This window comes from Dendrobates tinctorius, unplaced genomic scaffold, assembly GCF_039654945.1.
Source record: "Dendrobates tinctorius isolate UK_male_01 unplaced genomic scaffold, ASM3965494v1 ptg000019l, whole genome shotgun sequence".
Taxonomy (NCBI): Eukaryota; Metazoa; Chordata; class Amphibia; order Anura; family Dendrobatidae; genus Dendrobates; species Dendrobates tinctorius.
In genome coordinates this window covers 47,785,514-47,809,517 of record NW_027361687.1, presented here as the reverse complement: position 1 = coordinate 47,809,517, position 24,004 = coordinate 47,785,514, and the positions used below count along the sequence as shown (strand labels likewise).

General features: G+C 46.3%; 1 protein-coding gene across 4 annotated transcripts in view; it reads right to left on the bottom strand.

Annotated features, from left to right (window-relative positions):
* LOC141082913 (NACHT, LRR and PYD domains-containing protein 3-like) overlaps nt 1–23,178 on the bottom strand; it is a 94,396-nt gene extending 71,218 nt beyond the window's left edge. Inside the window, exons 1-3 of one of the 4 annotated variants that reach the window (XM_073566963.1) lie at nt 23,148–23,178; nt 22,900–22,965; nt 15,255–15,356 (exon numbers count right to left, since the gene is read on the bottom strand). The gene's annotated coding sequence lies outside the window, so the exon portion shown is untranslated. Of the gene's footprint in view, nt 1–5,458; nt 5,555–15,254; nt 15,357–22,899; nt 22,966–23,147 lie in introns of those variants that run through there. The other 3 variants (XM_073566966.1, XM_073566965.1, XM_073566964.1) reach the window with 3 other exon arrangements.
* Between the last annotated feature and the right edge of the window lie 826 nt (nt 23,179–24,004).

Below are 24,004 nucleotides of genomic sequence, written 5' to 3'. Positions count from 1 at the left end.
AGTGTACATCTTGAGGCAGGCAAGGTAGTTAGTGATAACGGCCGTAATTTTGTGGCAGCCATAGCCCTTTCAAAACTCAGCCACATACCTTGCTTGGCTCACACCTTGAACCTGGTGGTGCAGTGCTTCCTCAAAAATTATCCAGAGTTAACAGCCCTGCTCCAGAAGGTGCGAAGACTGTGCGCGCACATCCGCCGGTCACCTGTACACTCCGTTCGTATGCAGAAGATGCAGCGATTGCTCCACCTTCCCAACCACCGCCTCATTATCGACATTGCAACAAGGTGGAACTCCACCCTGCACATGGTGGAGCGGCTGTGCGAGCAGAGGCAGGCCATAATGCATTTGTGGGAGGATACACGGCCAGGCACTTTGAGAGCAGACATGGAGTTGACAGGTGTGCAGTGGTCGAAGCTGAAAGACCTCTGTAAAGTCCTTCAGTGTATTGAGGAATGCACACGGCTGGTAAGCGTAGACGACGCCATCCTAAGCATGAGCATCCCACTTATGCGTCTGCTCATGCAAACTTTGACGCACCTTAAGGAGCAGGCGTCTGCAGCCAATGTTGACGAGGAGGGAATCCTTGATGACATTCAGCCATTGTCTGCTCAGGGACCTCTCCTGGGCGAGGTGGAGGAAGAAGAGGAGGAGGAGGATGATGATGGGGATGATTACTTAGGGGAGGAGGATGCATCTCGTGGGGCAAGTGAAAATGTTGGCGTGGCAAGGTCGGGTACAGGGTTTGTGCGTGACTGGAGGGATGTGGATTTGCCAGAAAGTGCTCCTCCAACCAGCACTCGCAGTGCATCATTGACACTGGGAACATTGGCCCACATGTCAGATTATGCCTTGCAGATCCTAAAAAAGGACCCCCGTATTGCCAAAATGATGAACGATGACGACTACTGGTTGGCCAGCATCCTGGATCCACGCTATAAAGGCAAATTACAAAACATCATGCCACAGGAGAACCTTGACCTAATATTGGCTAATAAACAAGCAACTCTGGTAAATCGGTTGCTTGAGGCATTCCCAGCACACAGCAGCAGTGATGGTTCTCACACGAGCCGTACGGGCCGGGGGCAGCTTGGCAGAGGTGTTCATGGTGCACACAGCAGAAGTGGCGTTGGAGACAGGGGTTTCATGACAATGTTGTGGACTGATTTTTCAAGTACCGCTCACACAACTGGTAATACTGCATCGATGGAAAGTGACAGGAGACAGCAGTTGTCAACTATGGTTACAAACTACTTTTCCTCCCATATCGATGTTCTCCCACACAGGTCATTCCCCTTTGACTATTGGGCCGCTAAACTGGACACCTGGCCTGAATTGGCACAATATGCCTTACAGGAGCTCGCTTGCCCAGCTGCAAGTGTGCTATCGGAAAGAGTCTTCAGTGCAGCTGGATCAATCCTAACAGAAAAAAGGACCCGTCTGTCAACCCAAAATGTGGATGATCTAACCTTCATTAAAATGAACCATGCATGGGTTTCCAAGGATTTTGTCCCACCTTCCCCTGATGACACATAGGGTGACAGAAAAATGGCTTGCTTTGGTCCACCTCTTCCTGGGACTTGACCTATTTCGCCTTTTGCATCAGCTGAATGTCCAACATCAACATATGCCACTTTCTAAAACTCCCTAACTGTGCTGCCTCCCCCCCCCATGGCCGGGGTCACCACCTAGCGCACAACACCGTGCGAGTGCCGTTGCCCTGGACAGGTGGGTAGGCCGACTCTTGGGTGCGGGCACTGGCACAGGGTCCCTCATAGTGCAATCAAGTGTCTCTGACGGTGGTGGTGCACACCCGCCGTCAGACACACCGCCGTACTATGAGGGGCCCAGTGCCAGTACCGACGCCCACGAGTGGGCCCCCCTTGCTTGGGCAGGGCCCCAGCATTTGCAATCTTTACCTCTCCCTGCTCCTCCGCTGTGTAGTCTGGGCCGTCAAATCCATACTGTGCCTGACACCGTCTGAGCCTGCCTCCTGATGTATAGACATATATTTTGAATGTGTACGCTATCCATACATGTTATCCGGGGATACGGTACCCTTTCTAACCTTTGTGCAATCACGTGCAATCCATACTGGGCCTAACACCGTCTGAGCCTGCCTCCTGATGTATAGACATATATTTTGAATGTGTACGCTATCCATACATGTTATCCGGGAATACGGTACCCTTTCTCACCTTTGTGCAATCACGTGCAAGCCATACTGGGCCTAACACCGTCTGAGCCTGCCTCCTGATGTATAGACATATAGTTTGAATGTGTACGCTATCCATACATGTTATCCGGGGATACGGTACCCTTTCTCACCTTTGTGCAATCACGTGCAATCCATACTGGGCCTAACACAGTCTGAGCCTGCCTCCTGATGTATAGACATATATTTTGAATGTGTACGCTATCCATACATGTTATCCGGGGATACGGTACCCTTTCTCACCTTTGTGCAATCACGTGTAATCCATACTGGGCGTGAGAACGGCTGGCGAGCTGTTAAGCAAGCTACAGCACCAGTGGTTTGCACACGTAAGTTTTTCATTTTTTCAGGAATGACGGTTAGGCCTAATTCCAGAACTGCGGTTGACCTGCACTTACTGGGAAATCATCGTTCGCGGGTAATAATTGTAATCCCAGATCCCCATCACTAACGTTGTTCAGCGGGTTATCTGCACCTGTAAGCGACAAACGCTGGCCTTTTCAGTGTAGCACACATGCAGCCATGGACATGTAAGGGCATGACACACCAGTTATTGGCCAATCTCATGTGCCAGAGCCTCACGTGTCCCTCTAGTAAGCCGGACTCGGACTGCGGGGCATGACGGAGTCTCGTTCGTTAACGGAATTAAGCTTGCAATGTGTGCATCTTTTCTGTAGCTGGCATGGTTGAGGTTTCCCAGGTGGAGTCGAATTTAACCGTAGTCTCCACTCCTGGTGGTGCCCTTCTGGACATTCCTTTAAGTTTCAGCTTTGCAACCATACTGCCCACGTAAAACAAACACTTTGCCTTCATGAACGCTGTTTGGAGGGTCATGACTCGTGGGAATAACGCCGCCCAATCAGTTGACCTGCTAGAGAGATCCTTCGTTGCTCCCAAGCATGACATCACACTCCCTAGGAGGAAGGTAATGCCACTGTGGCGACCGTACTCCTGGGGGCGACACAAGTGCACTGATGCCCAGCCACTGCTCGATGAATCTGCTGGTACATTGACCCAGACCACAACATTCCCCTCGCACGCTACACGGCCTGAATCTGACCCTGATGAAACTCAGGTTACCCTTCCCATATACAGTTCCATCTTACACGGTGACAAAGAGGAAGCTGCAGATGAAAGTGCAGGTTCGGCCCACCCGCCATCAGACACACCACCGTACTATCAGGGGCCCTGTGCCAGTGCCGTCGCCAACGAGTGGGCCCCCCCTGCTTGCTCAGGATCACAGCACTTGCAAGGTTGAAATACTGTGCAGTGAGATGGAAGATGGGGACGACGAGGAGTCCAGACTAGTACAGGGATTCCCTAGCGAGGAGACTTATTTGATTGTTTTCAATGTTGGGACAGCAATTTTTGGGGAGCACTATACTCTGGAGAATGATAGATGGGGCCCACCATACACTAGAACATTCCAAAGGTGGACATCAGACACTGGAGCAGCATTTACAGGGCCCATTATACACTAGAGCAATAGAAATGGGGCCCATTATGTTTGGAGCATTATTTGGGCCCATAAGACAGTGGAGCTTCATCCATGGGGACCAACATATACTGTAGCATTATGTGGAGCTCATCATATACTGTTTCAAACATTATATGGGACCAATGATTCTGTATGGAGAAATAGATGGGCCTCGTCATGAGATGTAAAAAGTGAAGTATTTTTCATTGTACTATACCGCTATTTCTCTGCCGCATCGGAGCATGATGAGTTGTGGTATGTGTTAAAGGGGCGCTCTTTCGCCCAGGGCACATGAAAACCTGGAGCCAGCCCTACCCCCCCACAACTTTAGCCAAATAACCCCCATTTTTCAGTGCGTAACTTGTATTATGAAGTTAATTAAGGTTGACAAGCTTAAGTAAGAAGAATTGATGCTTTTGGCATTCAAATGGGCAAAATACCCTGGTTTTGTTAACATCTTTTACTAGCACTTGCTACTTACAGTTACGTATATTTTACAACAGAGTATTTATGTACGTTTGTCATACTGTGTTCTGTTTCTGTGTCTTAGTTCTTGGGTGGTGTGAACAGGGTCTTATTGACCTGTTCAGTTTTTGTGCATGTGTCATGTGTTCTGAATCTATGAAACATTATATGGGACCAATGATTCTGTATGGGGAAATATATGGGCCTCATTACTCTGGATAGCGCACTATGCGGTGGCCATAATACTGTATGGAGTAATATACTGTCCGTTTTTGCAGCTATTGGAGAATTTAAAACGGATATCAGTCATGTGATGTAAGAAGTGAAGTATTTTTCATTGTACTATACTGCTATTTCTCTGCCGTATCAGAGGATCATGATTTGTGTCATGTGTTAAAGGAGCAAAGTGACACTCTTTGGCCCTGGGCCCACGAAAATCTGGAGCCAGCCCTACCCCCCCCCACAACTTTAGCCAAATAACCCCCAGTTTTCAATGCCTAACTATTATTATAAAGTAAATTAAGGTTGACAAGCTTAAGTAAGAAGAATTGATGTTTTTGGCATTAAAATGGGCACTGTAGGTGTGTTTCCTGTCCTCCTCTCACTGCCGACTTTTATTCCCCATTGACTTACATTGGGTTTCGTGTTTCGGGACGACCCCGACTTTTCCCTATAATCGGCCGATCTTGCTCGACGAAACGAAACTCGACCCTAAAAAAACAAAAGTCGCTCAACTCTACTAATTATGCGTATTTTAGTTTTTAGAGAAAATCTGCGTTGTTAGTGGCGAATCAGCTTTTTATGATTTTTGTGTACTTTTTTGTGTTTTTGCTTTTTACCTTTTTACTCATTTTATTTTCTTTACTGTTTTACATGATCCCACTCTGGGACATGAATATTTTTCATTTTCATTGCTGTACTCCTGTGGCGACCTGTCGGTTTTTCACTGACGCAGCCTGTTTACCCTGCGCATGAACGCCAGACCATTTTACCCAATGTTATCAGATGACCTTGGATTCTGATAGCACCTATTGGCTCCCGCAATCTCAGGGCACCGATAGAGTTAAAGAAAGAGTCCTCTCCCTATTTTAACCAAACTATAGGGACTGATCCACACCAATGCTGCAGGGTGTCAGCTGTCATATGGGATAGTCACCCACAGAATTTTTGCCAGAGGATACTTTTTCACAGCGCTGAAGATTAAGGTCGTGAAAAGGTATACTGGCGGTCATTAAAGGGTCATTAAGGGGTTAAATACATTGAAAAAATTAGAGCGTTTTCTGACAGAATTACAGAGTGTTTACCTTATCTTCTCCTGAAATCTCCGAAAGTGAAAGAAAAGAGTCAGTCCCTCCCAGGAACAGCACAGGGACAGACGTGATTACTGGTTAACTATTTACAGGGCGTCTTCAAGAAAGTTTTCCAAGCATGAGATAAAATGGAGTCCCTGATATAATTCATCCTAGTCACGTGTAACAACAGGCTGCAGACTGAAGAAAGCTTCCAACACATAAAAACTTATGGATAACTTATACAATATTTATTAATATAACTAGCTTGGCCCGTACGAAATTTTCGCACATTGGTCGTCGGGGGAGCAGGCAATTTCAGAAAAAGCAAGCTGGTCAAATGTAAATGTATTTAATGAGATGATGAACACAGACAGGTATTTATATACTGTATGTAGATTGGTAATACAATAAATTGTTTTGATAAGTAGAGGCCAAAAATGTTTTCCAGTTGAAGTGCCACCTGCAGGTCATTGTGTCTTTTTGCAGGTTTATGAAAATGAATGTTTAAACTGTATTTAGTGATAAAATCGTGAATGTGTGGTTTGTTTGACTCTTTTCTTGCTGAAGGGAGCAAGATAATAATAATAATCTTTATTTTTATATAGCGCTAACATATTCCGCAGCGCTTTACAGTTTGCACACATTATCACAAGATTACCTTTGAAATGGTGTATCATGTGTGTATGTGGGGCAAAGTAATCCCCAAAAAGCAGTACATGTGTACAAATGTGTTGCTAGTGTGCTTTAGGGTACTGTGGTGCCACCTGCAGGTCATTTTTCCTTACTTCAGGTTTATGAAAATGAATGTTTTAACTGTATTTTGTGATCAAATCGTGAATGTGTGGTTTGTTTGGCTATTTTTTTGCTGAAGGGGGCAAGTTTACCTTCAAACGGTGTACCATTTACAGTATGTGTGTGGGTCCAGTATGAATGGGGATGCAAAGGAATCACCGAAAAACAGTGTTTAGAAATAATAGAATAGATTGCCTTGTAATGTTTTCATTTTCTGCTCTGTCCAGATGTTTCTGTATCCCAGAATTCCAAGTGGAAGAAGTTCACCGACCGCCATATTGGGACACCCAAGTGATGGGTGTCTCAATATGGAAACTGCTGCTGGTACCAACCTATTGCACGGTACCACCATCGCACCACACACACACTCACACTCTATACACTGTACACACCACACACACTCTCAGACACACTAACACTCACACACTCTCACACATTCACATTCACACTCTAAGGCCGGAGTCACACTAGCGATTAAATCGGATGAATGCAAAAAAAAAAAAAAAAAAAAAAAAAAAAAATCGCATTGCATTCGTCCCAGTGTTATTCTATGGTGCTGCTCCCATCATGCGTTTTTTTATCGGATCCGTTCCTCGGACCGAGACAATGGCAGCATGCTGCGATTGTCACCGATTTTCGGATCGGATTCGCCAATGCAAGTCTATGGATGCGATTAAAAAACGCATTGAAAACGCACCACACGTGTGACTTGCGATTAAATCGCAAGACTTCTCCAGGTCAACAGGAAAGAGCATCAGGCATTGACATTGGGTGTCAATTTGATGCTTAGATGCGAATAATATCGGTTCATCGCCGGAAAATGGGATGACAGACGGATGCCTAGACAAGAAATCTTTGTGCGACTTTGTACCGTTAAAATGGGACGGATTTTTCAATGGTTGTGTGTGACTCCAGCCTAACACTCAATCACACTAAGACTCACATTCACACTCTCACACACACGCACTCACACTCTCAAGCAGCCTTTTGCGCGGTACCACCAGTGGAACACCATCGCACTGTGCCTGCGTGAATTTCGCACAGGCGCAGTGAATCATTCAGCTGATCCTGGCGGCAGATGCACGACGTGTCTACTGGCAGAAGAAGCCGGTCACATTAAAGGGGTTTTCCCACGAACGAAAGTTAATTTTAAAAATTGTCTGTGTCTGACAGTGTATGGAGCATACCACATCTCCTGGGCAGGGGAGGAAGCAAAAGACAATACTGACATTACTGACATTCTAGAATGCATTTGGCCACTCATCACTCCTGCTATATTATCATCATCATCATCTGTACCATCTAATCAAGCTGCTTTTCCTCTTCCCACAGGTATGCATTGAATGTCCCCAGCTTTTCCCAGCTCCAGACTGTGTCTTTGTGAATTGCACTATCTTTCCCTGGTAGGAATTGAATGTCCCCAGCTTTTCCCAGCTCCAGACTGTGTCTTTGTGAATAGCACTATCTTCCCCTGGTATGCATTGAATGTCCCCAGCTTTTCCCAGCTCCAGACTGTGTCTTTGTGAATTGCACTCTTTCCCTGGTAAGCATTGCTTACCCTACCTTTTGTATCCATAATGTATTTCATTCCTTTTCTGTCCTCCATGATTACCTCTGAGAATGCCGTCCCTCCCCCGATTTTTATCACCTTTAGTTAACTCTGCACATGTGGTCTGGGCAATCACGCCCACATCCCCTCTCACAGCAGACCCCTCTAAGGCCAGGTTTACATCACGTTTTAGCAGCCCGTTCAACGCATAGCGTTGACGGGCTGCTAACAGTATAGCATAATGCAATCATGTTATGCTATACCCGCTAGCGCAGATGAATCATCATGATTCATCTGCGCTAGTGGTGATGGAGCCTCAGACGCTGCAGCCCGCATCCGAGGCTCCGTCAGCGAATGACAGCACATCGCGAACGTGTGCCGCTTTACGGCATGCGTCACGATGCGCCCAACAATGGGGCTCAATGGCGGCATTAATGGACTGGGTTATACCGCGGTGTAACGCAGTCTGTCAACGGACTGCCTATAACGCAGTGTGACCCTGGTCTTAGTCACAGATATACTCAGAGCCATGCGTCTGCCTATTTCAAATTACAGATTTTTAATCATGCTACTCTGAATTAGACTAGAATTGGACTGGAATTTGACTATAAGGTAACGTAATAGATACCCACAACAATGTTTTGGTTTCTTCTCACCTTCACCTCCATACTTCTCCACTTTGTCAGATCTCATGGACTCCCCCACCTAGTAAGGAACTAGTCATTTCCCCCTCCATCCTCCCCAGCCACCTCACCTTCTGCTCAGAACTGTTCCTCCACATACAATCCTTTTTCTCCAGACACACACCACCACATCATGTCCCATCCTGCTCCCACCTTCTAATGCTCAGTCTATTACTCCTCATTGCTGGTGATGTCTCTCCAAAACCTGGTCCTCCCCAAAACATCCCCACACTCATTTTTAACATCCTGCCACAATCCTCTACACGTTTCTGCAACCATGATAACCTCATACCTATTCATCCAGCTCCCACTCCCCCGGTCCTCTTACCTGGAGCCTTATGGAACGCACACTCTGTCTGCAACAAGCTGTCGTTTATCCATGACCTCTTTATCACAAACAAACTCTCATTCCTTGTCATCACTGAAACCTGGCTCACTCCCTCTGACACAGTCTCTCCAGCTGCGCTTTCCTATGGCAGATTCCATCTCTCTCACACCCCTCGCCCCAGCAACAAACATGGTGGAGGAGTTGGCTTTCTCCTGTCCGATACCTGCTCCTTTACCCCAATTCAACTTCCACCCTCCGCTACTCTTCCCTTGTTCGAGGTGCACTCCATCCACATCTTTTCCCCCTCCAACCTCCAACTGGCTGTCATCTACCGCCCCCCAGAACTAGCCATCTCCACCTTTCTAGACCACTTCACCACCTGGCTACTCCATTTCCTCTCTGCTGACTTCCACCTCAGCTGCCTTTTTATCACTGACTGCCTCCTTTGGCCTCACTCAATGGTCCTCTGCGGCCACTCTCAAAGATGGTCACATGCTGGACCTTATCTTCACCTGTCTCTGTTCCCTCACTAATCTCACTAACTCACCCCCTCCCCGTCTGACCACAACCTACTGACATTCTCTTCCCTCTCCTCTCCGACTGTGCAACCCCCACTCCACAAACTTGCTCACCCTCACAGAAATCTCAAACACCTCAATTTAAAATCAATCTCTGAGTGCCTTCTCCCTCTCACAGGCATAGCTTTCCTTCATGACAAAGACGCTGCCGCCACCTTTTATAACACCACAATAACAGCAACACTCGATTCGGCCACCCCCCTCACGCAGAGCAAAACTTATTAACAATTAACAGGTAGCCCTGGCTGACCAGCCTGACCAAAGAACTGAGAAGGGTTTCCAGGGCGGCTGAGTGGAGATGGAAGAGAACCCATTCTACCGAGCATTTCAACGCATACAAGCAGTCCCTTGCCAGCTTCAAGTACACGCTCTCTGCCGCAAAACAAACTTACTTTGCATCCCTCATATCCTCACTGTCTCACAACCCTAAACAGCTTTTCAACACTTTCAATTCTCTACTCTGTCCCACAGCACCTCCTCCCTCTCCTCATTTCTGCTGAAGACTTTGCCTCCTTCTTTAAGTAGAAGATCGATACGATCAGAAAAAAGCTTTGGCCCGCAGTCCCCAATGCCCCTCTTAGCCGCTCAGCCCTGTTCTTCCAAAACCAGCTTCTCCACCATGACAGAAGATCAGCTCTCCACCCTCCTGTCAAGATCACACCTCACCACTTGTGCACTTGACCCGCTCCCATCTCACCTCATCCCTAACTTGGCCACAGTCTTCATCCCAACTCTAACACACCTCTTCAACCTTTCACTTACAAATGGTGTCTTTCCCTCATCCTTCAAACATGCCTCAATCACACCCATCTAGGGATGGGCGAATCTACTCGTTAGGACTCGTTACTCTGCGAGTAGTAGGGGACTCGCAGGAGTCGGTACTCTGCGAGTTTCCAAGCGATTACTCGCACAGTAACGAGTCCAATGCAAATCAATGGCAATCCTAGTTTTTTCAGAGTTTAATACAAGCAATCCTAGTTTCTTAGCGATTTTGTGTCCCGCTGTCAGCAGCGAGTCTTAGCGAGTCTAGGACTCCTATATACTGTATTCGGGACTCGCAGAATACAGAATATGTTAATTTTCAGAGACAGCCTAGTTTGTTAGGTGAGAAAACTGTGAAGAGCACTACTATGATTGGCTGCTGTCCATCGTGAAGCCTATGTCATGTATCACAGGCAAGGCTGTATATAAACCCTGCCCCCGCCATTTTGGGCACATTCCTGTGACGATCTGAGCTAGTGCAGGGCGAGTTGGAGACATAGAGCAGATCTAGGGACTGTTAGTCAGTGTAGGACCTCAAGATTCCTCACATATAACACAAAAGTTCTTTTCAGAACTACCAGGACGGAGGAGTACTGTAGAGGACTGTAGGCAGGGAGAAAGGCAGGAGCAGCCTTACAGTGCATACAGCACCATCCTCAGAGCTTAGCTTACTCACTCAGCTTCCATCAGAGCTGAAATCAGAAGCATAGCTGAGCAAATTTTCTTTTTTTTTTCCACCAGATATTATTGGGGTCATATTTACCCCTGCAGCGTTATTGTTTCTGTGGCAGACCAGTGCGTTGCTGCTATCTATCCCACCAGCTAATAGCACGCACGCTGCCTGCTTGTGTGCACTAAACAATTTTTTCAGGGAGAGTGCGTTGCTTCTCTGCTAAGTTACAGCACGCACTTCACCCCAGAGCGGTGACGCAGACAGCACCACAGTCCACCTAGGTGACTGCCTTTGCGCACTAAACAATTTTTTCAGGGAGAGTGCGTTGCTTCTCTGCTAAGTTACAGCACGCACTTCACCCCAGAGCGGTGACGCAGACAGCACCACAGTCCACCTAGGTGACTGCCTTTGCGCACTAAACAATTTTTTCAGGGAGAGTGCAGGGCTTCTCTGCTACCAGCTAATAGCACGCACGTTACCTTCCTGCTGTGCCAATACGCATCACTAGCCTTGATTGTCCTCCTATTACAGTCCCCTGTAGTTATCCCCTTTGCACTGTGCATCCCCTGACACTACAGCACGGGTCACATCACATCCCCCAGTGAAGCAGACCCCGGCCCGGTGCTGGGTACCACGGTTTCAGTGCGTCACAGACGCCAATGGTGACACAAGAAATCTCACTCTCTCCTAATCCAAAAAAGGGTACAGTAAAAGAAAATAGAAGAAATGACATCACATAACTCTTACCCATGTTTGCCTGCCCATCTTCTCCAGCGTGATCAAATGACGGGAACATACTTCTGGCGATGGACCTCCAAGCCATATTTCGCTGTCTTTCATCACCATAGCCAGGGTGGGTGGGCTGCCACAGCTGGGGCCACTCTTCAATCAGGCCGATCAGCCTCTCTGTATCACGTCTGCTAAACATCTTTGGTGGGCCTGTGTGTGCAGATCTGATCGCCCTGTGTGTGCAGATTCAGATTCTGATCGCCCTGTGTGTGCAGATCAGATCTGCCTGTGTGTGCAGAATATCAGATCAGCCTGTGCAGTAAATCGGTTAGCACAGGCGACTTCCTGTTTAGCTTCTAGCGTGATGTAGAAACGATTTTCTGTGCTTTAGGGATGAATTCTAAATCGCCCTGTGTGTGCAGATCAGATCTGCCTGTGTGTGCAGAATATCAGATCAGCCTGTGCAGTAAATCGGTTAGCACAGGCGACTTCCTGTTTAGCTTCTAGCGTAATGTAGAAACGATTTTCTGTGCTTTAGGGATGAATTCTAAATCGCTAAGCTAGGGGCCACTTGCGAGAGTAAAAAAAATGGCAGCACAGGAATCGCTGCAATACTCGCATCCCCATTCATTAACATTGGACTCGCTAGACTTGCAACGAATAGCGAGTTTCCGAGTCGGACTCGTTAGAGTCTAGCGATTCCGAGTATTTCAGGATTCGCCCATCCCTACACCCATCCTCAAAAAGCCCTCCCTTGACCCATCCTCTGTGTCTAACTATCGCCCGATATCTCTTCTCCCTTGTGCCTCAAAACTACTGGAACAGCATGTATATCTTGAACTGTCCTCCCACCTCTCCTCCTGTTCCCTCTTTGACCGGTTACAATCTGGCTTCTGACCGCATCACTCAACTGAAACTGCCCTAACTCCTTCTCCTGGACCTGTCTTCGGCCTTCAACACCGTGGAACATTCCCTCATGCTACAGATTCTCTCATCTCTTGGCATCACAGACTTGGCCCTATCCTGGATCTCATCATACCTAACAGACCGAACATTTAGTGTCTCCCTCTCACACACCACCTCCTCACCTCGCCCCCTGTCTGTCGGTGTTCCTCAAAGCTCAGTCCTAGGACCCCTACTCTTCTCCATCTATACCTTCGGCCTGGGACAGCTCATAGAATCCCACGGCTTTCAGTATCACCTCTACGCCAATGACACGCAGATCTACCTATCTGGACCTGACCTCACCTCCTTACCAAAATCCCACAATGTCTGTCTGCTATTTCAGCCTTCGTTTCTGCTTGCTTTCTCAAACTGAACATGGACAAAACAGAATTCATCATCTTTCCCCCATCTCACTCTACCCCTCCACCAGACCTATCCATCAATGTCAACGTCTGCTCGCTTTCCCCAGTCCCGCATGCTTGGTGCCTTGGGGTGATCCTCGACTCTGCCCTCACTTTCAAACCACATATCCAAGCCCTTGCCTCCTCCTGCCGCCTCAAACTCAAAAATATTTCCTGGATCTGCGCATTCCTCAACCATGAAACCACAAAAACACTAGTGCACACCCTTATCATCTCCTGCCTTGACTACTGCAACCTCCTACTCTCTGGCCTTCCCTCCAGCACTCTGGCACCACTCCAGTCCAGCCTAAACTCTGCTGCCCGACTAATCCACCTGCCTCCCCGCTATTCCCCAGCCTCCCCCCTATGCCAGGCCCTTCACTGACTTCCTATTGTCCAGAGGCTCCAGTCCAAAACCCTAAAATGACATGCAAAGCCATCCACAACCTGTCTCCTCCATACATCTGTGACATGGTCTCCTGGTACATACCCTCACGCAACCTTCGATCCTCTCAAGATCTCCTTCTCTACTCCCCCCTCATTTCTTCTTCCCACAACCGCATACAAGACTTCTCCCGTGCTTCCCCCATACTCTGGAACTCTCTGCCGCAACACATCAGACTCTCACCAACAACGGAAACCTTCTAGAAGAACCTGAAGACCCACTTGTTCCGACAAGCCTACAGCTTGCAATGATCCTCAGTCTACTGAACCACCGCCCAACCAGCTCTACCCTCTCCTAGTGTATCCTCACCCATCCCTGTAGACTGAGCCCTCACGGGCAGGGTCCTCTCTCCTTCTGTACTTGTGTGTCCCTTGTCTTGCACATGTTTATTGTACTTGCCTATATTTCCCCTTTTCACATGTAAAGCACCATGGAATAAATGGCACTATATAAATGTATAATAATAATAATTGCAGCAGGGGATCACAGACGATTTATTTTGTGAGGTTAAATATTTCACTGACTGTTTTTAAACAATATTTTACCTTACAAAATGTATCCTCTGCGATCTCCTGCTGTAATGTCAGTATTGTCTTTTGCTTCCTCCCCTGCCCAGGAGCTGTGGTATGTTCTGTACACGGTCAGACACAGGGGTGAGAAAGACAGAGCACAGGGGGGAGACAGCTCAAACGGGACAGCACATGAGGGGAGAACACAGCACAGGAAGGAGAAAGACAGCAGACAAGGGGGATAGTACATGGGGTAGACAGGTCAAAGAAGAGAGCACAGATGGGAGAAGTCAGCACATGTTGAAAGAGAGAGTGGATAGGTGGGTGAGCACATGGGGGGAGAGATTCTCAATGCTGCAAAGCCTGCCTGCAAAGCCTGGCATAATAAACAGATAGAAATTACAGTGCCAGACAGACAATACACATCTCAGGGCTAGAGTCTACAGTCAAACCGGGACGATGGTAACCACAGTTCCAAGCCTGATTGTAGTAAGCTGAAATATCAACCATGAACAACTCCCATATAATTTAGAAAGTAAATAGTCATTTTCTATCGTAAAGTATTATCTCAGCATGCTCAATATATCCAAATTGTATAGATAAAATCTATGATATGATAGTATCTTATCTAGCTGAGCAATATGATCCAAACAAGTTCAAATAGTTGAGAAGTTAAACACAAGATCAGGCAAAGAGCTGTTCAACTATATCTAGTCAAAATGACTATTTTTATCAGATGCAAGGCTATGAAACCGGACACAAATAGATAGCCTTCTATACTAAATAGTATTAGGCTAATAGCATCGAATAAAGTACTTTAGGGTAAGTGCTATTTTATCAGCATGCTCGAGGAGCACACTATGGTGTTAATGTTGAAATAGATATAAAGAATATTAGATTCACCTCAGCCGATGACTATTTAAATATTATCTCGGCATGTTCAAAGTAAACCCGATAGTATAGATATCACTGATGAATATATGCACGTTATAATGACCGATTACCGGTAGTGCTGTCTGAATGCCGGTGTCCATAGAAAATGTGCACGCTATAATGACCGATTACCGGTAGTGCTGTCTGAGTGCCGGTGTCCATAGAAAATGTGCACGCTATAATGACCGATTACCGGTAGTGTTGTCTGAGTGCCGGTGTCCATAGAAAATGTGCACGCTATAATGACCGATTACCGGTAGTGTTGTCTGAGTGCCGGTGTCCATAGAAAATGTGCACGCTATAATGACCGATTACCGGTAGTGCTGTCTGAGTGCCGGTGTCCATAGAAAATGTGCACGCTATAATGACCGATTACCGGTAGTGTTGTCTGAGTGCCGGTGTCCATAGAAAATGTGCACGCTATAATGACCGATTACCGGTAGTGCTGTCTGAGTGCCGGTGTCCATAGAAAATTAATTACCTTGCGACATAGTCCCGGATGAGTGCAGAGACGCCCAAGAGATGCAAAGAAAGCCCTGACGGGCGTTTCACCGTCCTCGGTTTCGTCAGGAGGCAGGAAAGCCTAAGAATACATACTGACGCTGTTATAATGATGGATCTGATCTGTCTAATATAATTTCCGTCTATGTATATTGAAGAGTGATATGATAAATATGATGATTATCTCATTTATTGTCTACACATTATGCTTTTTTGTATTTTTGTATTTTTTTGTATTCATTTACTTATTTCTTTTTTATGTCATCTGAATACCATGATAAGTGCAACTATCTGTGAAATTATTATCAATCTGCTATATTAATTGTCCTTCTAGGAAATGCATACATACAGTATGATAGAAATAAGACATCATAGATCTAGTATATCTTTATAAAAGATACTTGTACATCTTGATATTATTGGATGCTGTTCTGTGTTCATATTGTTAGACTGTCCCTCTAATATTCCATAGAATAAATGAGATATTAAGATATGGATTCTCCTATGGAGGGTACAGTCTTACAATATATTTATATCTATATACTGATGCAGTGGTCTGGTGCCTTCATATATAGCATTACGGCATGGATATCTATCCCATCACCAGATGGTATGAAAATTTAATGGGGCATATGAGATATTATACATTAAGAGAGATTCTTATTTCTGCAAAACCTGCCCCCATCGTGACATTACCGCCCTCCCGATGCGTTAGCATCGGGCTTCCATCTAGTATAATATATTTACAAGAAAATATTTACATATATTATGACGATACCAAATATGTGTATATTATATTTTTTTATTGTCTTATTTTGAAAGGGGCGAAAGGGGGGTGATTTGAACGTCTGTAGGTTTTTTTAAAAACTTTTTTTTTTACTTTTCGCATGCTTCAATAGTCTCCATGGGAGATTTGAAGCTGCAATACTTCAATTGTCTCTGCTACATACAGGCGATGATCAGATCACCTGTGTGTAGCAGAAATGCTCACTTGCTATAAGTGCCGACCACGGGGTGGTACTCATAGCAATCTGGCAATGACAACCATAGAGGTCTGCTAGTGACCTCTGATTGGCATGCTGATCCATCGGTGACCCACGATTATGTGACGGGGTCACCGAATGGTGGGAATTATGATGCTCTTCCGGTAAGCGCGAGTTAAATGCCGCCGTCAGATTGACAGCGGCATTTAACTAGTTAATAGCTGCAGGTGGATTGCACTTCCACCCATGGCTGTTGCAGGCACACGTCAGCTGTATAGATTAGCTGTCATGTCTCTTACTGTTTCTCTTATTCATTCTTGTCTGGACTACTGTAACTCTCTACTAATCAGTCTCGCTCTTACCAAACTGTCCCCCCTCCAATCTGTCTTAAATGCTGCAGCCAGGATCATATTCCTCACCAATCGCTACATTGATGCCTCTACCTTGTGCCAGTCCTTACGCTGGTTACCCAACTGTGGTGCCCCTGAGGGTTCAGTCGCCACAGAAGTACTGCACCTCCTCCTGAGGTGTAGTGCCCCACTATCCAGGTAAGGTGGAGACACCTGACCACACTCCAACACCTGCACCCCACACCACAAAGTAGTGTAAGAAAAGCACCTTCGGTGGCTCCCTGCTTGGAGTGCAGCATAGCACCCCTTGGTGGCTCCCTGCTTGGAACACGAAACGTGCTGGGAGGTGGGTGGAGTTGAGTTTGCACAAAAGAGCGGGAAGAGTTGAGTCAGTCAGTCTTTCATTCAGTCAATGAGTGAGGATGTAGAAGGACAGATTGTGAGACAGAGAAGATCCCTGGGAGAGGGATGGAAGAAGGAAGTGCTGCAGCAGGCCACAGTGATCTGGGTCTGCTGGCACAGGAAAGAGACAGAGAAAGGAAGCTTGATTCTCCATTGAGAAGAAGGATTAGCACGGAACGTGAGGAGAATAAGAGAACAAGGACCAGGGTTAGAGGAGAACCCTTTTCAAGTTCTAAGCGCAAGGCCGGGGTCCGGTCCCCGAGGTTGTACGGATACTAATGGTCCTGCAGCAGCACCGGAGGAATAGAAGTAGTGACCACTTTATTCCCACTCAAGACTTGGGGGCACAACAGCAACATATTAGTGAGCCGGGACTTAGTAGCAAGGAGTCCCCAAAGCAGGCTACAGCTGTCTGCCGTACAAGTAGAGTTCATAGGAACATCTGACAGGAGGAACTCCAGTGTAACTCAGTACTAGGAGTATTTCATTCAAAGGCGCTATAAGAGGAGACGTTCAGTAAAGGCACATATGTTGGCGGAGTGTTGGAAAGGAGTACTTCATATTGCCTGGAAGTTGGCTGAGCTCCTGACCCGGAGGACACGGCACGGATGCTGGCACCTGTACATGCAACAGACTGTGAGTAAAGCTTTGGAACTACATGCCCTGGTGTCCTCCACTTATTCCTGTGCCAACCTGCCCAGCACTGCTACATCCCTTGCGCCTGAGACTACACCATCTAAGTGTCACTTCACCTACACTGCCCTGGGACTACAGCCCTGCCTGTGGAGGGCTATAACATCACTGCTGCACCACACCATCTGTCCCAGAGGATCTGTCTGCAGCGTCGGCTTACATCTCTATTGCCGAACACCACAGGTGGCGTCACAAATCACTTATAACCTTTCACCACTATAAGCACACTGAAACATAACCCCTTTTGTAATGGAGCCCCAGGGCCACGGACCAGGTCACTGCTGCCGTGACAACCCCCGTTGAGAAGATCAACCGGCCCGGTACCGAGTACCCCACGGCCCTGGTGAGTGAGGGCGCTCCACATCCACTCCAGAAACCAGTACAAACTTATTACCCTCACCCACAAAGCACTCCATGGCTCAGCACCAGCCTATATCTCCTCCCTCATCTCAGTCTACCACCCTACCCCTGCCCTCCATTCTGCTGATGATCTGATGTTAGCATCCTCAATAATCAGAACCTGCTACTCCCGTCTCCAAGACTTTACACGGGCTGCGCCAATTCTTTGGAATGCACTACCCAGGTCAATACAATTAGTCCCCAATCCCTACAATTTTAAGTGTGCCCTAAACACACATTTATTCAGACTGGCCTACCGCCTCAACACATTAACCTAACTATCCCTGGGTGGCCCAGTCAAAAGTTTTACCATAACCAGGTTCCCCGCATCATGTTCCCACATGCTTTATACATCTATAATCCCTCTGTGTCCGTACTGTTACATACTCAACACTATGGCTGGTCTGAACAATGAAGGCAACTGTTAACACCCACCTTTCGTGTCTCCCCTTTTTTTCCTCATAGATTGTAAGCTTGCGAGCAGGGCTCTCATTCCTCTTGGTATCTGTTATGATCTATGTGATTATTGTTATGCTGTTATGTCTATCGTCTGTACAAGTCCCCTCTGAAATGTAAAGTGCTGCGGAATATGTCGGCGCTATATAAATAAAATTATTATTATTATGTCCCCAGAAAGGTGTGGGCTCTAGCGCTGAGGGAGAGTCCGACATTTAGCATACCATAGCTCCCAACCGTCCCGTTTTCCGCAGAACAGTCCCGTTTTTGCCTGTCCACCCGCTGTCCCGCCCGGAACTCTATTTTTCCCGCACTGCAGGGAGATAAGCCGCATGCACCGACCCCATCCTCGCCCGCCCAGAGACCCACCGCAGCTCCTCACAGCCTGCAACAATGTCTTTAGGCTGTGCTCTCTTCTATGTGCACAAGACCTTTGATGAGGTCACAGGAGGGGAGGAGTCAGGGGTCACATGATCAGGGGCCTCCATGACTGCAGGACTCCAGGTGCTGGATGAGGGAAAGTTTATGTGTGGGGTCAGGAGGGGTTTACAGGGTGGATGTAACAGAGCTGTGTGTGCACAAGGTGTGCAGAGCTGTGTGTGTACAAGGTGTACGGAGCGGAGACGTGTGTGTACGAGGTGTATGGAGCGGAGACGTGTGTGTACGAGGTGTACAGAGAGGAGCCATGTGTGTACGAGGTGTACAGAGAGGAGCCGTGTGTGTACGAGGTGTACGGAGCGGAGACGTGTGTACGAGGTGTACGGAGCAGAGATGTGTACGGAGCAGAGCCGCGTGTGTACGAAGTGTACGGAGCAAAGCCACATGTGTATGAGGTGTACGGAGCAGAGCAGTGTGTGTACGAGGTGTTTGGAGCAGAGCAGTGCGTGTACGAGATGAACGGAGATGTGTGTATGAGGTGTACGGAGCGGAGACATGTGTGTACGAGGTGTACGGAGCGGAGACGTGTGTGTACGAGGTGTACGGAGCGGAGACGTGTGTGTACGAGGTGTACGGAGCGGAGACGTGTGTGTACGAGGTGTACGGAGCGGAGACGTGTGTGTACGAGGTGGACGGAGCAGAGATGTGATTGGGCCAGACTTCTCAACACCACTAAATGATAGCAGCGTAATATAAACTCAAATCCAGTGTCTTTGTTTGGGAGGTCTATTCCCATGCACCTTTTCACACCCTCACATGGGTATACGCTTCCTGATTTTGGCTATTTGCTGTTGTTCTTCTCCTTCTCCTCATCGTCATCCTCCACCACCATATGACCAGGGTGACCATGGTCCGTGATGCAACACTCACATAATTCTTTTTAAAAGGTGTTTATGATGCCGTAACAAAAAAAATGGTTATACAATGTGTTCATGTATGAACCCCAGGGGTAAATGTTGGTCAGCCCATACACTTAGTGCATGGGCATTACAAGTATAGGAGACCCGCTCCTTTCTAATGGGAACATATTTTAATGAGGCCCTCTACTTCTCTTCAAAGGGTCATTGGAGTGGCTCCAAATTTTTGGCACCCCTTGCATTCACTGCATAGGTAAACACTATGGGAGACCCACTTCCTAATATAGGGAACATTGTTTTCAGGAGGCCCTCCTGTAGTCTCTTCAATGGGGTATTTGGGTGCGTCTAAATTTTGGGCAGGCCTTGTATTCACTGCATAGGCAAACAGTATGGGAGGACCACTTCCTAATAATGGGAACATTGTTTTCTGGAGGCCCTGCTGTAGGTCTCTTCAAAGGGGTATTATGGGGCGTCAAAATTTTGGGCAGGCCTTGCATTCACTGCACAGGCAAACAGTATTGGAGAACTACTTCCCAATAATGGGAACATTGCTTTCAGGAGGCCCTCCTGTATGTCTCTTCAAAGAGGTATTGAGGTGTGTCTAAATTTTGACCAGGCCTTGCATTCACTGCATAGTCAAACCGTATGGGAGAACCAATTCCTAATAATGGGAACATTGTTTTCAGGAGGCCCTCCTGTACGTCTCTTCAAAGGGGTATTGGGGTGCATCCAAATTTTTGGCAGCTCTTGCATTCACTGCATAGGCAAACAGTATGGCACACACTCTTCCTAATAATTTTGGCATTGTTTCATGCAGCCCTTCTGTACATCTCTTCAAAGGGGTATTGGGGTGCGTCTAATTTTTGGCAGCCCTTGCTTTCACTGCATAGGCAAACAGTATGGGAGACTCACTTCCTAATAATGGGAACATTATTTTCAGGAGGCCCTCCTGAATATCTTGCCAAATGGGTATTGGAGTGCATCTTAATTTTTGGCAGCCCTGCCACTCACTGCATACGCAATAACAGTATAGGAGACCCACTATTTAATAATGGGAACAGCAAAGCATAGCCGGCTGATGGCTCTCTAAGAATAGTGAGGGCCAACTACTGACCCTTTAAGAATAGTAAAGGCTGCCTGCTGGCTCTATAAAAATAGGCTTTGTGACTTTCAGAGTCCCTCCTTCATAAATGAAACAGGATGTGTCTGATGATGTGGCCAGAAAAGGTTGTAAAATGACATTTCCCAGTGAATGCATTTGTCTTGGTTGAAAGCAATTCTAAAGTTCAAAAAGCATCAAAAACACTACGTGTGAACATAGCCCAAGGTGTGGATTAGCATTTTTGTTTTTGGTTATTTATTTTGCTTTATATACAAGTCATTACCCTAGAAAGGATGTTCCTTATCATATTTCCCAGGAAAATCTATTTTGTTTTTGTATGTTTTATTGTGAGTTTGTAAAAGTGGTGTAAGACTGACAACATTGTTCACAGCAGTGACCTGGGAGTCAGAAATGCTTCTAGGGGTCTTCCCCATGCTGTTCCCATGTCATTTGAGCAATGTTCCCATCGATTTTCTCAATTTCTAGTCTGTCTAGAAAACCGCCGGCAAAATGCTTGGTTTTCCCAAAGGCTTACATTGGGTACGTTGCTTGGGCCGAGCACCCGAGCATTCCAATTTGGTCGACCCGAGCAACGAGCACCCGAGCATTGTAGTGCTCGCCCCTCTCTAGTCCTGATGCCTTATGCTGAAGAAGAAATTCCCTTGAAATGGGTGTTTCAACAGAGCAATGACCCCAAATACACCAGCAAGTGGGGAACATCCTGGTTGCAGACCAACAAGATCGCTATTATAAAGTGGCCAGCCCAATCCCCCGGACCTCAGTCCGATTGAAAAATTGTGGCTTGATAGAAAATATGCTGTTTTTGAAACAAAACCTAAGGCTGTGTGCACACGCTGCGGATTATGCTGCGGTTCCACAGCGGATTTGGCCGCAGCGGACCCGCAGCAGTTTTAGCTGCGGTGTACAATACCATTCAAATGAATGGAAAAAAAAAAAACGCTGTGTAGACAGTGCGAATTTTTCCGCGCGGTTTTGAAACCGCAGAAAGAATTGACATGTCAATTCTTTCTGCGGAATCCGCAGTGGTTTCCTATCTCCACCTTTGTGGAGATGGTGAAACCGCAGGGCCAAACCGCAGGCTAAACCGCAGGTCTTTTGACCTGCAGATTTATCTGCGGATTTTGCAAAATCCTCGAGAATGAATCGGCAGCGGATTCCGCAGCGTGTGCACACAGCCTTAGAATGCAAAAAACTGTGGAATGAAGTGCAGTCAGCTGGGGCTGTAATATCTGTCCGCAGGTGACAGATGTTAGGTGACTCCATGTCACTTTGATGGAAAGCAGTGGTCAGAAATAAACGGTTACACAACTAAATATTAGCTCAGTGATTACCAGAAAAGCCAAGACAGGAAACAAAATTTTTCTTATACTGGAAATATTAGAATTTCTACATGAAAATGCGACACTATTTTTTTTTTAAAGTTTAGTATTCTTTCTCTTCATTTTCAGGGTAAAAATTGATATTTTGATCATATTTTCATTTGGAATAGAATGTGCAGCTTTGTGTATCTGGAAATAAATGTGATTATGAGGATAGAGCTTTATCTCGGTTGTTTTAAACCCACTGCTATTATTTTTCACATAACTGTATAGCACTGTAGATAATCCTATGGGAAAACACTCAAAATAATCTCCATACCTAGGGCATGGTGCAAAAATAAGTACACCAAAGGTGATGAAAACGGGCACCAAAGTGATACACTGTAGTGAGTTTAATATCTCCATATAGTCACAGCCGACACCTAAAGAAACGGAGTTGAAAAAAAAGGCAAAGAAAAACTAGGAAAAAAAACAAGTAAAAAAAACGTGCAAAGCAAAGTTCTTATCACAGTCAAGTGTCAAGAATCAAATTAAATGCTTGATATGCTGGAAAATATAGTAATAGGTGGGTTCTGTAATAAAATTAGAATGATACAAAAACTCACCAGTTTTCCAGCGCTCGGTCGCCTTCTGTCTCAGGAGGCAAAGTCCAGACGCATGTACAGAAGAATCTATAAGGAAAAGAGACACATAAAGCCCTCAACCTTTACTCATAAGGAATAGGGTAGATCCAAGAGTGCGGGGCGGTGGCAGATAGAAATGTGCTCATGATGTAACCAAAAGCACCGTTTTCCTCTAAATAAGCCGTTACCAAGTGCTTCATTTTTCATAGTTCTTAGTTACCAACACGTACCCTAGCAGCGCTGTACAGACTACAAAAGTAGCGAAGGGTGAGGTTACCATGTGCGGTGTAAAGATATAATGAAATGACAGTAATATCCCAGCACTGTGCTATCTGAGTCAGCGTAACCTTTGCTACATCTGTCTGTTTTTGCTGTAGCTTTGATAAAATCACTGACTTATCAGTAGCAGATTATCACTAGAAAAATTGCTGCCATGCTGTCCAACCACACTCTCACCCCTGATTGGAGGCTTTCTGCCTATGCACAGTGCACACAGAAAGCTGCCAAACAGTGGTGTGAGTGGGTTGTACAGAGTTCAGCAGTCAGAGAACTGCTAGATCTGCAGCAGAGAAAACAGGAATTTTATCAAAACTTCAACAAACAGCCCAGTAAGTGACACATCACTGTAATCAGGGTCTCTGTTTCTACAATATGCTGCTCACAGCATCAGTAGAAAAAAGCTGTTGATAGATTCCCTTTAGGGCGATTTTCCATTTTTTGCACTTTCATTTTGCTATTTATATGTCCACACGAGGGCTTGTCTTTTTGTGGAAAGAGTTGCACTTTTGAGTGACACCATCCAATTTATCATGTGATGTACTGGAAAACAGGAAAATAATTTCATGTGTGGCGCAATAGCAAACAAACAAACAAACAAAAAATAATAAAAACAGCCATTCTGCAATTGTTTTTTGGGTTTGTATTTACAGTATTGATTTTATGGTAAAAATGACTTGGCAGTGTTATTCTCCAGGTCAGTACTATTACGCAGACACTAGTCATTAGATTTGAGCGACTTTGCCTTTTTTCGGGTCGAGTCGGGTTTCATGAAACCCGACTTTCGCAAAAGTCGGGTCGAACGCAATCG